Source organism: Balaenoptera ricei, chromosome 2, assembly GCF_028023285.1.
Source record: "Balaenoptera ricei isolate mBalRic1 chromosome 2, mBalRic1.hap2, whole genome shotgun sequence".
Lineage (NCBI taxonomy): Eukaryota > Metazoa > Chordata > Mammalia > Artiodactyla > Balaenopteridae > Balaenoptera > Balaenoptera ricei.
This window is the reverse complement of record NC_082640.1, coordinates 68,760,810-68,774,393: the sequence shown is the minus strand read 5'-3', so window position 1 is coordinate 68,774,393 and position 13,584 is coordinate 68,760,810. Positions and strand designations below refer to the sequence as shown.

The 13,584-nt window shown below is 41.1% G+C and overlaps 1 long non-coding RNA gene across 1 annotated transcript in view; it reads left to right on the top strand.

Moving 5' to 3' along the window:
• The window catches only part of LOC132359280 (uncharacterized), a 30,415-nt gene extending 25,044 nt beyond the window's left edge, over positions 1 to 5,371 (top strand). The window contains exon 3 of the long non-coding RNA XR_009500792.1: positions 3,212 to 5,371. This is a non-coding gene — a long non-coding RNA (uncharacterized LOC132359280). The remainder of the gene's footprint in view (positions 1 to 3,211) is intronic.
• Positions 5,372 to 13,584: the final 8,213 nt, after the last annotated feature.

Below are 13,584 nucleotides of genomic sequence, written 5' to 3'. Positions count from 1 at the left end.
TGGAGCCTGTGCTCCGCAACAAGAGAGGCCACGATAATGAGAGGCCCGCGCACCGCGATGAAGAGTGGCCCCCACTTGCCACAACTAGAGAAAGCCCTCACACAGAAACGAAGACCCAACACAGCCATAAATAAATAAATAAATAAACTCAAAAGTTAAAAAAAAAAAAAAAAAAAAAAAAAGCTCGTAAACTCAGTGATCAAAAGACAGGCAACTCATTTAAAAAAAAAAAAAAAAAAACCACAGAAGGAAGAAAAAAATTAGAGGACAAAAATAGGAACAGAAAACTGGGGTAACATATAGAAAACAGTAACAAATATAGTAGATATTAATCCAACTATGTCAATGATCATTTTTTTTATTTATTTATTTTTTGTGGCTGCATTGGGTCTTCATTGCTGCGTGCGGGCTTTCTCTAGTTGTGGTGAGCGGGAGCTACTCTTTGTTGCGGTGCACAGTTTTCTCAGTGCAGCGGCTTCTCTTGTTGTGGAGCACGGGCTCTAGGTGCGTGGGCTTCAGTAGTTGCAGCACGTGGGCTCGGTAGTTGTGGCACGCGGGCCCTAGGGTGCGCATGCTTCAGTAGTTGCAGCACATGGGCTCAATAGTTGTGGCACATGGGCTCTAGGGAGTGTGAGCTTCAGTAGTTGTGGCACACAGGCTTAGTTGCTCTGTGGCATGTGGGATCTTCAGGGACCAGGGCTCGAACCTGTGTCCCCTGCATTGGCAGGCGGATTCTTAACCACTGCGCCACGAGGGAAGTCCCTCAATGATCATTTTAAATGTCAACAGTCTAAATATACCAACTAGAAGACAAAGAGTGTCAGAGTGGATTAAAAAAAAATGACCCAATTATCTTGTCTATAAAAAACACACTTTAAATATAAAGACACAAATAGGGAATTCCCTGGTGGTACAGTGGTTAGAATTCTGCACTTTCACTGCCGAGGACACGGATTCAATCCCTGGTCAGGGAATTAAGATCCCACAAGCCACGCAGGACGACCAAAAAAAAGGAAAAATATATAAAGACACAAATAGTTTAAAAGTAAAGGGATGGAGAAAGGTACACCATGATAACATCAATTAAGAGAAAGGTTTATTAATTTCGGACAGAGAAGACTACAGAGCAGCGAAAGTTATCAGGGATAAAGAGAGGCATTATATAACAATAAGAGGATCAATTCTCCAAGAAGACACAACAATCCTTAACATGTATGCACCTAACAATTAGACTGTCAATATATCTGAGTCAAAACTGATAGAACTGCAAGAAGAAATAGATGGACCCACTATCATAGTTGGAGACTTCAACACCTCTATCAGAAATAGACAGCCTGACCAGGCAGAAAATCAGTAAGGACGTACATGAACACAAAACATCATCAATCAAGTGGATATAACTGATGTCCATCCAACAACTTCAGAATACACATTCTTCTCAAGCTCATATGGAACATTCACCAAGATAGAACATTCACCTGGACTGACCATATTCTGGGCCACAAAACACACCTTAACAAACTTAAAACAGAGATCATACAATGTCAGCTCTCAGACCACAATGGAGTTAAAGTAGAAATCAATAACAAAGATAGCTGGAAAATCCTGAGATACTTGAATATTAAACAAGACACTTCTAAATGACACATGGGTCAAAGAAGAAGTCTCAAGAGAAATTTTAAACTATTTGGAAGTAAATGAAAATGAAAATATAATTAATCAAAAATTGTGTGATGCAGCGAAAGCAGTGCATTGATGCATGTATTAGAAAAGAAGAAAGACCTAAAATCAGTGATCTAAGCTTCCATCTCAGGAAACTAGAAAAAGAAGACCAAATTAAATCCAAAGTAAGTGAAAGGTAGCAGGTCCTATAGAATAATGGGCAAAATTTATCAACAGGCAATTTGTAAAAGTGGTAACCCAAACAGGCATGTGAAGAGAATTATTAAGAATTAAACCCATCAATAATGAGAAGTGCAATTAAGACAACAATGAAATATCACCTTCCACTTATTAGACTGGCAAAAACTGGAAAGCTGGGAAATGCCAAGTGTTAGCAGGTATGTGGAGATGTAGGCTCTTTTATGTGCTGCTGGTGGGGATGCAAAACAGTCAGCCTTTCTGGAGAGCAGTCTGGCACTACATAGACAGATATATGCATAGCCTAGGACCCAGCAAATCCACTCCTGGGTGATATACCAGACAAATGATCACACAGGTACATTAGGGGATGTGGATTAGAATGTTTACTGCTGTGTCAGTTCTGATAGTGGGCAATCACAGACATTCAGTTGTCCATCCATCTGCGGAGGAGGAGATGGGTAAAATGTGGAAGATGCACACGATAGAGTACTATGCAGCAGTTAGAGAAGCAAGGGATTAGATACATACATAGCAACATGAATGGACCTTAAAAACAGTGCTGAGTGACAAAAGTAAGAAGCAGAATGAGATAAACAACTCAATACTATTCCTATCAATTAACGTACATGCACATATTTTTGTAATTTACTGTATATATGTCATTTATCAATTTGAAAAATGCATACCAAGGGCAGGGAGGGAATGAATAGGTGGACCACAGAGGATTTTTAGGACAGTGAAAATGTTCTGTATGATACCATAATGATGGCTACATGTCATTATACATTTGTCCAAACCCACAGAATGTAAACACCAAGAGTGAACCGTAATGTAAACTCTGGGCTTTAGGTGATTCTGATGTGTTAGTGCTGATTCATCAGTTGTAACAAGTGTACCCTCTGGTGGGGATGCTGTAAATAGGGAAGGCTATGCATGTGTTGGAAGAGGGGGTATATGGGAAATCTCTGCACTTTCTTACTTTTTCTGTGAACCTAAAACTGCTCAAAGAAAAATAAAGTATTTAAAAAATAAATATAAAATTTTAAAATGCATATACAAAAAACTTGAAATGGATCATAAACCTAAAACTACATAAGTTCTAGAAGAACACATACGAGAAAATCTTTGATTTTGGGTTAGGCAGACATTTTTTTAGAATAAAAAATTGCATGAATGGCAAAAGAAAAATTGATACATTTAACACGACCAAATTGAAAACACTGGCTTTTCAAAAGACACTGTTAAGAAAAGAAGAAGGCAAGCCACAGCCTGGGAGAAATATTTGCAAAACACACATGTGATAAAGAATTTTGTGCCAGTCATCAATTTTTTTTTTTCTTCTTCTCAGGTCTAAATCCTTCTTTGCCTGCTCTGTGATGATGGAGATGGGCTGTGGAAATATTTCACCTGCGACATTTGGTATGATGTAATGCCAGTAGAGGAGGCTGGAAGGACAGTGAAAAAGGAAGGAATTTCCTCTTCCTGTTTCCCGAGTCCTGCAGGGTGCAGGGTCTCCTGCACTGGCCTCCTACAGGGTGCAGCTTTCTCCGTTGCCTGGCTCCTGCAGAGGGCAGCTTCCCCAGCTCCCAGTTCTGGTAGCTCAGGGCAACCAGCAGAGCCCAGCTGCTAGAAGCTTCCCTCAGAACTTTCTCAAAGTGACGTGCCACTGGCAAGGCACCTGACTGTGAACGGCTTCTTTGAGCATCCCTCAGTTGACTTTGCAGCAACTTCCAAGGTATGGTACCTCCCTGTGGACAACATCCCCCATTCTCCCAAAGGGCCCTTTTCTAGTACCCTCCGGTAAGCCATCTAGGTGTCATCCCCACCATCCACGGAACCACACTGTGCTCTTTCCAACAAGGTCTGGAGCTTCTCCTTGGACACTCCATCTCAGCCCTGCCAGTAGCTCCTATCCCTGTATTCACCAGTGTTCTCTAACTTCTACCAGTCAATTCTCCATTACTCCAATCTCCTGTTAATAATTCTCCTGAATGCTCCCTGACGGATATTGACTTATATCCAGAATATATAAAGAAAACTCAAAACACAATAACAAGTAAAACACACAAACTGCTTAAAAAATGAAGAAAAGGGACTTCCCTGGTGGTCCAGCAGTTAAGACTCCACACTCCCAATGCAGGGGGCCTGGGTTCGATCCCTGGTCAGGGAACTAGATTCCACATGCCGCAACTAAAAGATTCCGCATGCTGCAACTAAAAGATCCCACATGCCACAACTAAAGATCCTGCATGCCACAACAAAGACCTGGCCCGGCCAAATAAATAAATATTTTTATGAATAAATAAATAAATTTCCTTAAAAAAATGAAGAAAAGATTTAAACAGACACTTTACCAAATAAGATGTATGGATGGCATATAGGCACATAAAAAGATCCTCAATACGATTAGTCATCAAGCAATTGCAAATTAACACCACAATGACATACTACTAAATCACCAAATTGCTCACATTAAAAAATCTCACAATACCAACTACTGTTGAGGATGCAGGACAACTGGAACTCTTATACATTGCTGGTGGAATGCAGAATGGTGCCTCACTTTGGAATACTATTTCTTATAAGGTTAAATATACACATGTATATATCTCATTCATTCAATTTGCAATTCCTTAATGAAAAACGATGTTGAGGATCTTTTATAAGCTTATTTGCCATCTGTTTATCTTCTTTGGTGAGGTATCTATTCAGAAGTTTTACCTTTTTTATCATTATTTTTTTTTTATTGGAGTATAGTTGCTTTACAATGTTGTGTTAGTTTCTGCTGTACAGCAAAGTGAATCGGTTATACGTATACCTATATCCCCTCTTTTTTAGATTTCCTTCCCATTTAGGTCACCTCAGATCACTGAGTAGAGTTCCCTGTGCTATACAGCAGGCTCTCATTAACTATCTATTTTATACATAGTGGGGTATGTATGTCAATCCCAGTCTCTCAGTTTGTCCGACCCCCGCTTCCCTTCTTGAATTTTTACCTATTTTTAAGTTGGTTTGTTTGGTTTTTTACTGCTGAGTTTTAAGAGTTCTCTATATATTTTGGATACAAGTCCTTTATCAGATATGTGTTTTGTAAATATTTTCTCTCGGGCTGTGACCTTTTCATTCTCTTAACAGCATCTTTTACAGAGCAGAAGGTTTTCATTTCATAAAGTCTAACTTTTCCATTTTTTTTCTTTTATGAATCATGCTTTTGGTGTTATATCTAAAAATTCACTGCTAATCTAAGTTACCTAGATTTTCTCCCGTCGTCCTCTAGACGTTTTACAGGTTTGCATTTTACATTTCAGTCTACGATCTATTTTGAGTTAGTTTTTGTGAAAGGTGTAAAGTCTGTGTCTAGACTTTTTTTTTTTTGCCTATGGACATCCAGTTTTGTAGCACCATTTGTTGAAAAGACTATTCTTTTTTCCACTGAATTGTCTTTGCTCCTTTGTCAAAGATCTGTTGGCTACTCTTGAATGTAAATTATACTTCAATAAAATTGACTCAGAAAAGGGAAAAATTACATGCACACAAAACAAAATTACATATTTTTCAAAAATATAAACAGAAGTATGTACTTTAAACACAATAGATTGATTGCCCAGGTATATGGGAGGGTGTGTGGTATGGCTATAAAAAAGAGTGAGTGAATGAATGGATGGAACAAGTGAGGGGACTTGCACAGACAATTGATGATCATTTTGGTGGATTGATTATTGCCATAAACGGTTCTCTCCTTCCTGGGCACTGGGCAACCCAGCTAGAAACTTACATTTCCCAGCCCCACCTGCTACTTGGGGTGACCATGTGAATGAGCTCTCACCAGTGGGATGTGAGTAGAGGTGACTGTGCAACTTTCAGTTTCATATTCTTAAAGATATTTGCTCTGTACTCTACCTTCTATTTGGCTGTGGTGCAAAAGATGGAAGTGAGCAGAAGTCTCCCACTCCCTCCCTCCCCCACCATATATACACACAGCACACACTGGATTCCTGGGCACATAAAGGAGAGCAGGGAAGTCTTGAAGGAATAAGATAAGCATGAACATTTTGCTAATACAGGTGGGTCCATACCTAATCATTATACTCTAGCATTCTACTAGAAGTCATTTATCACCGCCACTCCAAAATTGTAAATAAGTACCACAGTACGTTTATAACCCACATGAAGTTAAGGTTAAATTTTTGCATTTTGTGTTCTTTTGAACCTTTTTGCATAATTTTGTTTTGAGTGTGTCTCTTATACGAGGCATATGATTGATTTCTTTTTCATCTAAACGGTGTGTCTTTGTCTTCTAATAGGGGGCTTTACCTCATTTACATGTATTGTTTTGATTATGTATTTTGTTTTTGGTAATCTTGCTTATGATTCATGCTTGTTTATCATTCTCTTTATTTTTTTCCTGTCGTTTGTTATGCGGACTGTGTTTTGTTTGCTTTTATCTTGCTGTGATTTGGAAGATAGATATACTATTTTTAAATTCCACTAGGGTTTAAGTTTTCAAAAATGTATTATTTTTTATTTCAAAGAGACCCACACATCTTTATTATCAAGCCTGTTCAGCAATATATAACCTAACAAAAATATCAGTGTCCCTCTAAGAAATATATTTCTTTGTATCTTAGCATGTCACATCCAAGTGAGATGTTACAGATTCCACATACACCCCCCTCCTTTTTCGGTTTAGGGGGTAGCATGGTAAGAGTCTTGGACTTGGTACAAAATAATTATGTAATTTATCACACACACCGATACTCAGAAGTCCAGCTTTGATCTTCTTCAGTGACCCCTTTGAATCATAGCTGATCTTATTATTAGTTTTATTAGAATCTACTGACAATGTAGTGATTTTTCTTTTGTTTCTCAGCCTTTTTTACCCCCAGTGACATACATAATGAATTCACATACAAGGCACATTTTCATGAGCATAACCTATTTTTGAGGAATATCAAATATTTCATAGACAAGTAAAATAAACAGCCCTTCAATTTTTTTTGGCATACTATTTATAAAAGCATTTTATAAACAAATGAGTAGTAAAATCAGCCCTTTAAAGAACTTTTAAAAACTTTGTCATTTTATAAGGAAAAGTGCATAAGTATAACCAACTTAATTTTTTTAATATGCAGCTTTATTTAAATTAAAATGTACCTTTTAATAAATTTTATTTTCCCCACATCTTCACACCATAGATAATATTAGGAAAGGAACAAATATGTGCTGTTGCAGAATAAACATGAGCTCATCTTATTTTACTATTTAAAATTATAACAGAACTCAAATCTATATCGATGTGATTATGATTATGACAAATTGCCCTCGCACCATCAGTTTGTGTTTGATTTGGTCATTGCCATGTGGTTCCTAATAGAAATGATCCTCCTGTCAGGCTCTCTCCTGTGCCTTCTAGATGTGGATGTAGCCTTTGTGTTTGATTCGTCTCCCCTGCCTCCTTCCGTATTAAGAATTTATCTATGGGTAAAATTAAGAAGAAAATCAAAGTAAGTATAAGAATCATGACTCACAGGCACCAGGATCATTCATAATCCCCACAACTATTTGTGGTGCCACTGTCAGGGGTAACTGCCACCAACTGAGGCCGAGATAAGTTGTGGGTCATGTGCAATTTGGGGAGCTCATTGTAGCAGCCATGAGAAGGTGCGTCGTAATTCAAGGGAAGCAGAGTGCGTCATTACACTTAAACGCACTCTGAGTTTTCAGTTAACTAATTAATTAGTTTCAAATTAGGAAATATTCCAAGCAATCAGAACAGTATACTCTCCACCTAACTTAAGAGATAAAACATTAGAGAGACAATGAAAGCTCCTTCTGATTTAAAACGAAACCAAACAAAAACCCAAACCAAACCCCTCCACTTTTATGAAGTATCACATCCATCTACTAATTTATTTTTACGAATAAATAATTTTCAAAATTCAGTTCTTGAACCACCCCTTGTGATTAGTTTCTTGAGACAACTTTGCCTCTGATGATATCATAACATGGTGTTACAATAATACAACTGCTGGACACTGAATTTCTTGAGCCATCAAATTCATGGATGAAACCGTTTCTTTTGACTTTCTTCACTGTAAGGTGTTACTGCAACACTTTTTCGTCGAATATCTAAATGCCAACAATTCAATGTTCAAAAATATAAGACTAAATGAAAAGTAAGTCTCTTGTCCATCCCTGTCCTCCAATCATCATGACTTCTCCCAGGAGAGGTAGCTATGGCTACAGTTTCTTGTGTCTCACTCCAGAAATATTCTATGTACTCAATGAATTTTCAAGCTCTATATATCGGTTAGGCTGGATGAAACAGAAAGGCCACTATCCCAGCTTAACCAAGGAGGAGCTTCTGTTTCTCATTAACGAGAAGTCTGCAGGCAGGCAGTCAAGGGTGGGCAGCGTCCTCATGATATTATCAATGTCCTGCTATTTTCCATCTTTCTGCTCAGTCAGCCTTAATGTGCGGTTCTTCCTTTCTTGTTCATTGTCTCATGGTAACAAGTTGATTGTTCCACTTTCACTCTCACATCTCTATTTCACTAATCAAGAAGTAGGAAGAAAGAGGGAAAAGTGTATTAAAAGCAGAAACATTCTCAGAGGTCTTCAGCTGCCTTCCATTTATATCCCATTGGCCACAGTGATGTCACATGGCCACTTGGAGGGAGCCTGGGAAGTGGAATAATTGCATCCCATGTCCATGGATCCTACTTTGTTTTTTTCACTTAACTATGTGATTCAGTATGCTTTGCCTCCTCAGGATACAGATGTTCAATGTCAGTTAGATTCATTTATTTAGTTATTCATTTAACAAATGAGAGTGTGTTGGTCACTTATGTGGCAGAGACTTCTTCCAATATCCATTTCTGCTGTTTGTAGAACCACTAATATTTAGATGGACATGAGACTGCCCAGAATCCTTGTAGTGAGGTGTGGCCATGTGACAAAGTCCTGGCCTATGGGATGAGAGCCCAAATGATGCGTCCAATTTCTAGGTCCTGCCTTGGAAGGGGACACGTGTGCCTACCCCTTCCTCTGTTTCCCTTCCTGCTGGCTACATTTTGGCCTTTGTGGTGTTCCATCATGCAGATGAGATTCTGTGTGTAACAGCAGCCAGATTTATATCCTAACTAATACGTCTGTGAACGAGGCAGACATTGGCTCCAACGAGGCTAGGGGCCCACGATACAAAAAATGATAAAATTAACTTCATGCCTTCGAGGACCTCAAAATTTTGTGGGGGAAGACCAATGGATAAACCACTATCTTTGAAGGCATTGGTCAGTGCTGGGGTAGGTCAAGGACTTTGGAGCCCAGCAAATCCAGTTACCTATCTTCCCCTATCTATCCATTTGTGCAGCTCCCTAGCCATTCACCCATTTATTCATTTACCTACTTATCCATAGATCAATTCATTTACCATCCACCCATTCATCCTCCATTCAGTCATCACTCCCTTCCACATAGCTCACGAGGACCCTGCAGGTATTCTTTGTAGAGAGTTATGCAGAAACCATTTCTGATGTATTTTTCTCAGATTCAAGTCAATCCGAATGGCACCTTTTACCACAGTTTTAACAGATGCCAGGTATGGAGATCATCATACACTTACAATAGGATGATGAAACTTCAGATCACATGATAAATGCTTATTTGTGCACATTTTTAGATTTTTGTAGATAGTAAAAATTACATATTCACTAGATAGTCTTTTTCAAGCAGTCCCTTCCACTTCCCCTGACCTCTCACTTCCCCTGAGTCAGATGTGACACCACCTCAGATCACAGCCAAGCCTGGGGCAATGTAGGAAGAGAAGAAGGACAAATTTGGTGTTTGCTGTAATCATCTGTGATGCTATAAAACTAAGGGCTATCCCTAGCTGTGCATTCCCTATTTTTGAGGTCTAGGGTGAGGTGGCTGACTGCCAAGGGAGACAGCGGGCTTCATTCACCTCCGGGGAATGCAACTCATTCTCTCCCTCTCTTTCTCACTTAAGTCATTTAAACAAATTTTTAAAAATTCCCTTTAACAATAAAGAGGAAACCAAGGATGCAGATTATGGCAAGAACATAGTCAAGGTATGAAATTTTCTGTTTCATTTAGTGTCTGAGAAAACAGAGCTGTTGTTAAGAAATAAGATAGTTCACATATTGACCCCTATTAAGAAATATTAAATGTTACTTGTCAAAGATGCTATAAACTTATTTGGTTAAAAACATTAAATATCAAACTTCAGACAAATCAAACTTCAGCAGTTAAGTCTGACAATAATGGAGCTGAACTGGGGGTGTGGGGAGGAGAACAAGGTCGGGGAAGGAAGGGAGGGAGGGGTGACATTTTTCTTTCTGAAATCAGAAGGGCTCTGTAACCTGTAGAAATTCTACCCTGTTCTTGGTATTGGGGGGATACAAAGATTCAGATCCTTTTTCCCTCTGTTCCTCGGTAGGAAATTTACTGTCTGCTCAGGTACATGAGATACACGACTGTGAAGTCAAATAGCAGAATGGGACAATGCTACAAGCAGTGTCACCAAGGGGATATGATGTGCCAAATGTCAAGTAAATAGCAGGAATAAGAAATGTGTGTTCCTCCAAAGGCTGGTAGTCACCAAGGGTTGGAAGGGCCAGGGAAGCTACTTTTCCCTCCTCTTCCTTTCCTTCCTCCCAGTTACAGGCACTGGTGGATACAGGGAGGAAGAAAACAGAGAGAGGTCTCTACCCTCAAGGAACTTGCATTCTAGCAGGGGAAGACAGACAATAAACAAAATGAATAAAAATAATCGAGTAGACAGTGACAAGTGCTATGGAAAGAATAAAACAGGGAAAAGGAATCAGGACGGTTGTCAGGGTGTAATTGCAATTTGGTGGTCAGGGAAGGCCCCACAGGGAAGGTGTCTTGAGTAAAAACTGAAGGAGGTGAGGGAGGGAGCCATGCAGGTAACTGGAGGAAGAGCCTTCCAGGCTGAGGGAACAGTTATTCAGTGCCTACTGTGTGCCCCGCATGACAAGACAGCAATATGTGGCTATTTGCGAAGGCATCTTCGACAAACCTTTAACACCTACTATAAAGAATGAGAGTGTTTCTTCCTTTCCCAGGAGATGGTAGGTTGAAGGTACACGGCGGAAGATTGCATAGAAGCAACAGCAACATTTGCATTTTTGAAAGAAGCAACATTTGCATTTTTGAAAGAAGCAGTCTCTTAACCCAAATGGGGCGGATGGGAGCCTAGTAATGACTTTCCAGTCAGTGTGATGGAGGAGTTGTAGAGGGAAGGGAACATAATGAAAACGGGACAGGGAGATTTTGCTACCAAGCACTCCTTCGTTCACAACTTAGGGCAGCTGACCTGCCCTCTGCAAAGATTCTGGGTGGAGATGCTTCCACGGGTACTAAGCTGCTGGGCTCCTGGAAGGTGTACACTAGGAGCAGCTCCCCAGAAGGTGTTCGATACTGCTTGAGACTCATTACACTCTCCAGAGTGCCTTAGATTACCAGGCAAAGTTGCCTCTGGCAATGTTTAGAGAAGGAAGGACTGTCCTTCCAGGCTAGCCTCTATAATCAGACTCTGGAGGAGTCTGCCTCCCTATAAAATACTACAAAAGGAGGCTACAGCTAAGGGGTCATTGGGCTCTTGGCTTCTCTATGAATGAGTTCCATCTCCTAGCACCAGAGAGACCTCCCGGTGCCTCAATTCTTTCATGCCTAAAATGGGAATAATAATAGTAGTACTTACCTCATAGGGTGTTCTGAGAATCACAGCCCTCAATTGGTGATAGTTATCATTACTTAGAGTTAATTATTATTAGTAGCAATACTTCCTCAGAATTGTTGCATGGATTGCAATATGTCCAAATAAACAGATTTTAAGGGCTCCCTGAAGACTGGCAGTAGGGTTGCAGTATCTGTAGAGGTTAAGAGTGGAGGGTCTCGGCCTGACTGCCTGAGTTTGCATCCAGGATGGCCACTTAGGCGCTGTGTGCCCTTGGACAAGTTACTTAACCTCCCTGAGCTTCTCTTTCCTCATCTTTCAAGTGAAAATAGTAATTGTGCACATTAAAAAATAATAATAATAATTGTGCACATTTCACTACCTGGAAGGAGGCTGGGCCAGGCTTTCTACAGCCAGAGCATCTGTGCTGTCCAAAGGGCCTGGCAGTGAGGGAATATTCTTCTACTAATAGAATACTTATGAACACTGATACTTTAGAATACTAATAGGATAATTACGTTATTATAGTAACAGCACCTACCTCAAAGGGTTATTATGAGGAAAAAGCGCTTGCAGAGGGCTTTACCACAGTGGCAATAACTATGTGCCATTGTCATTATTCTTATCCCCATTTTGTAGATGAGGAAATTGAGGCCCAGAGAGGTGAAGCGACAGGACGCCAGGAGCATGCAGCTAGTCGTGGCAGGCCTGGCACTGGAATCCAGGGGTTCCGCCGGGTGCCCCGCAGCTGCCCAGCCCGGGAACTAGACAACTCCTCTCCCTGCCCTCCCCACTCCACCCCGGAAGGCACCCTGGGAACGGAAAGCTGGCTGCCCTCCAAGTCCCAGGAGCCCCGGAGTCCTGGAGCCCTGCCCTCGCTCCACCCTCCCCCATCCCCAGAACAAAGTACACTCGGCCGCGGGAACATTCCAGCCCCCAGAAGGCCAGGCGGGGCGGCGGCCGGGCTCCCGGAGCTGAGCCGGACGTCTGCGGCCCCGGCCCAGCCCCGCGGTGCCCCTGCCCGGCGCCCTCCCGGCTTCTGCGCCAGCCGAGTGTGCAGACGCAATTGCACCGGAGGAATTCTGCCTTCCCTTCCCTCACCGCCGGGACACAAAACTGAAAAGGCGTGGGACGCGGTGGGCGGAGCAGATGCCGAGCAGGGCGCTGGTCCCCGCGGGCGCCGAGCGGGAGCCGAGTTCTCGGCGGCGCCAGCGCTGGGCAGAGCTGGCTCCGGGGCGCACTGGGCCCCCCTGCCTCACTTTACTTCTTTATAAGAAATTAACGCATGCTTTTGTTAAAAAAAAAAAAAAAAGGACAAGTAGAACTAGGAGAAAGCTCTCCATTCATCCTACCACTCTGAGACAACTGCGATTAAATTTGGTTGTGTCCTTGCAGACAGTTCTATGCACAAAAACACAAGTTGTATATTGACGTGAAAGGGCTCATGCTGCTATAGTTTGTTTTTAAAGTAACAGACTTTAGGTTTGGGAGCAGTTTTAGGTTTACAACAAATTGAGGACAGAGTGCAGGGTCCCTCTATCCCCTTGTTCCCACCCTCACAGTTTTCCACTATTAGTAACATCTTGCGTTGGGGTGGTACTTTTGTTACAATTGATGGACCAACATTGATACACTATTATTAACTAAAGCCCCGTAGCTTAATTAAGGTTCACTCTTTGTGCTGTAAAGTTCAAAGTTTTGATAAATGCATAACGCGTCATGTGTCCACCACTACAGTAGCATACAGAATAGTTTTACTACCCTAAAAATCCCCTGTGCTCTACCAATTCATCCCTCCCCCTAAGACCCCTTGCGGCCACTGATCTTTTTACGGTTTCTCTAGTTTTGAATTTTCCAGAACGCCTTATGGTTGGAGTCACACAGTAAGTAGCCTTTCCAGGCTGGCTTCTTTCACTCAACAATATTCTTTTACGCTTCCTCCATGTCTTTTCGTAGATTAATAGCTCATTTCTTTTTATCGCTGAATAATACTGCATTGT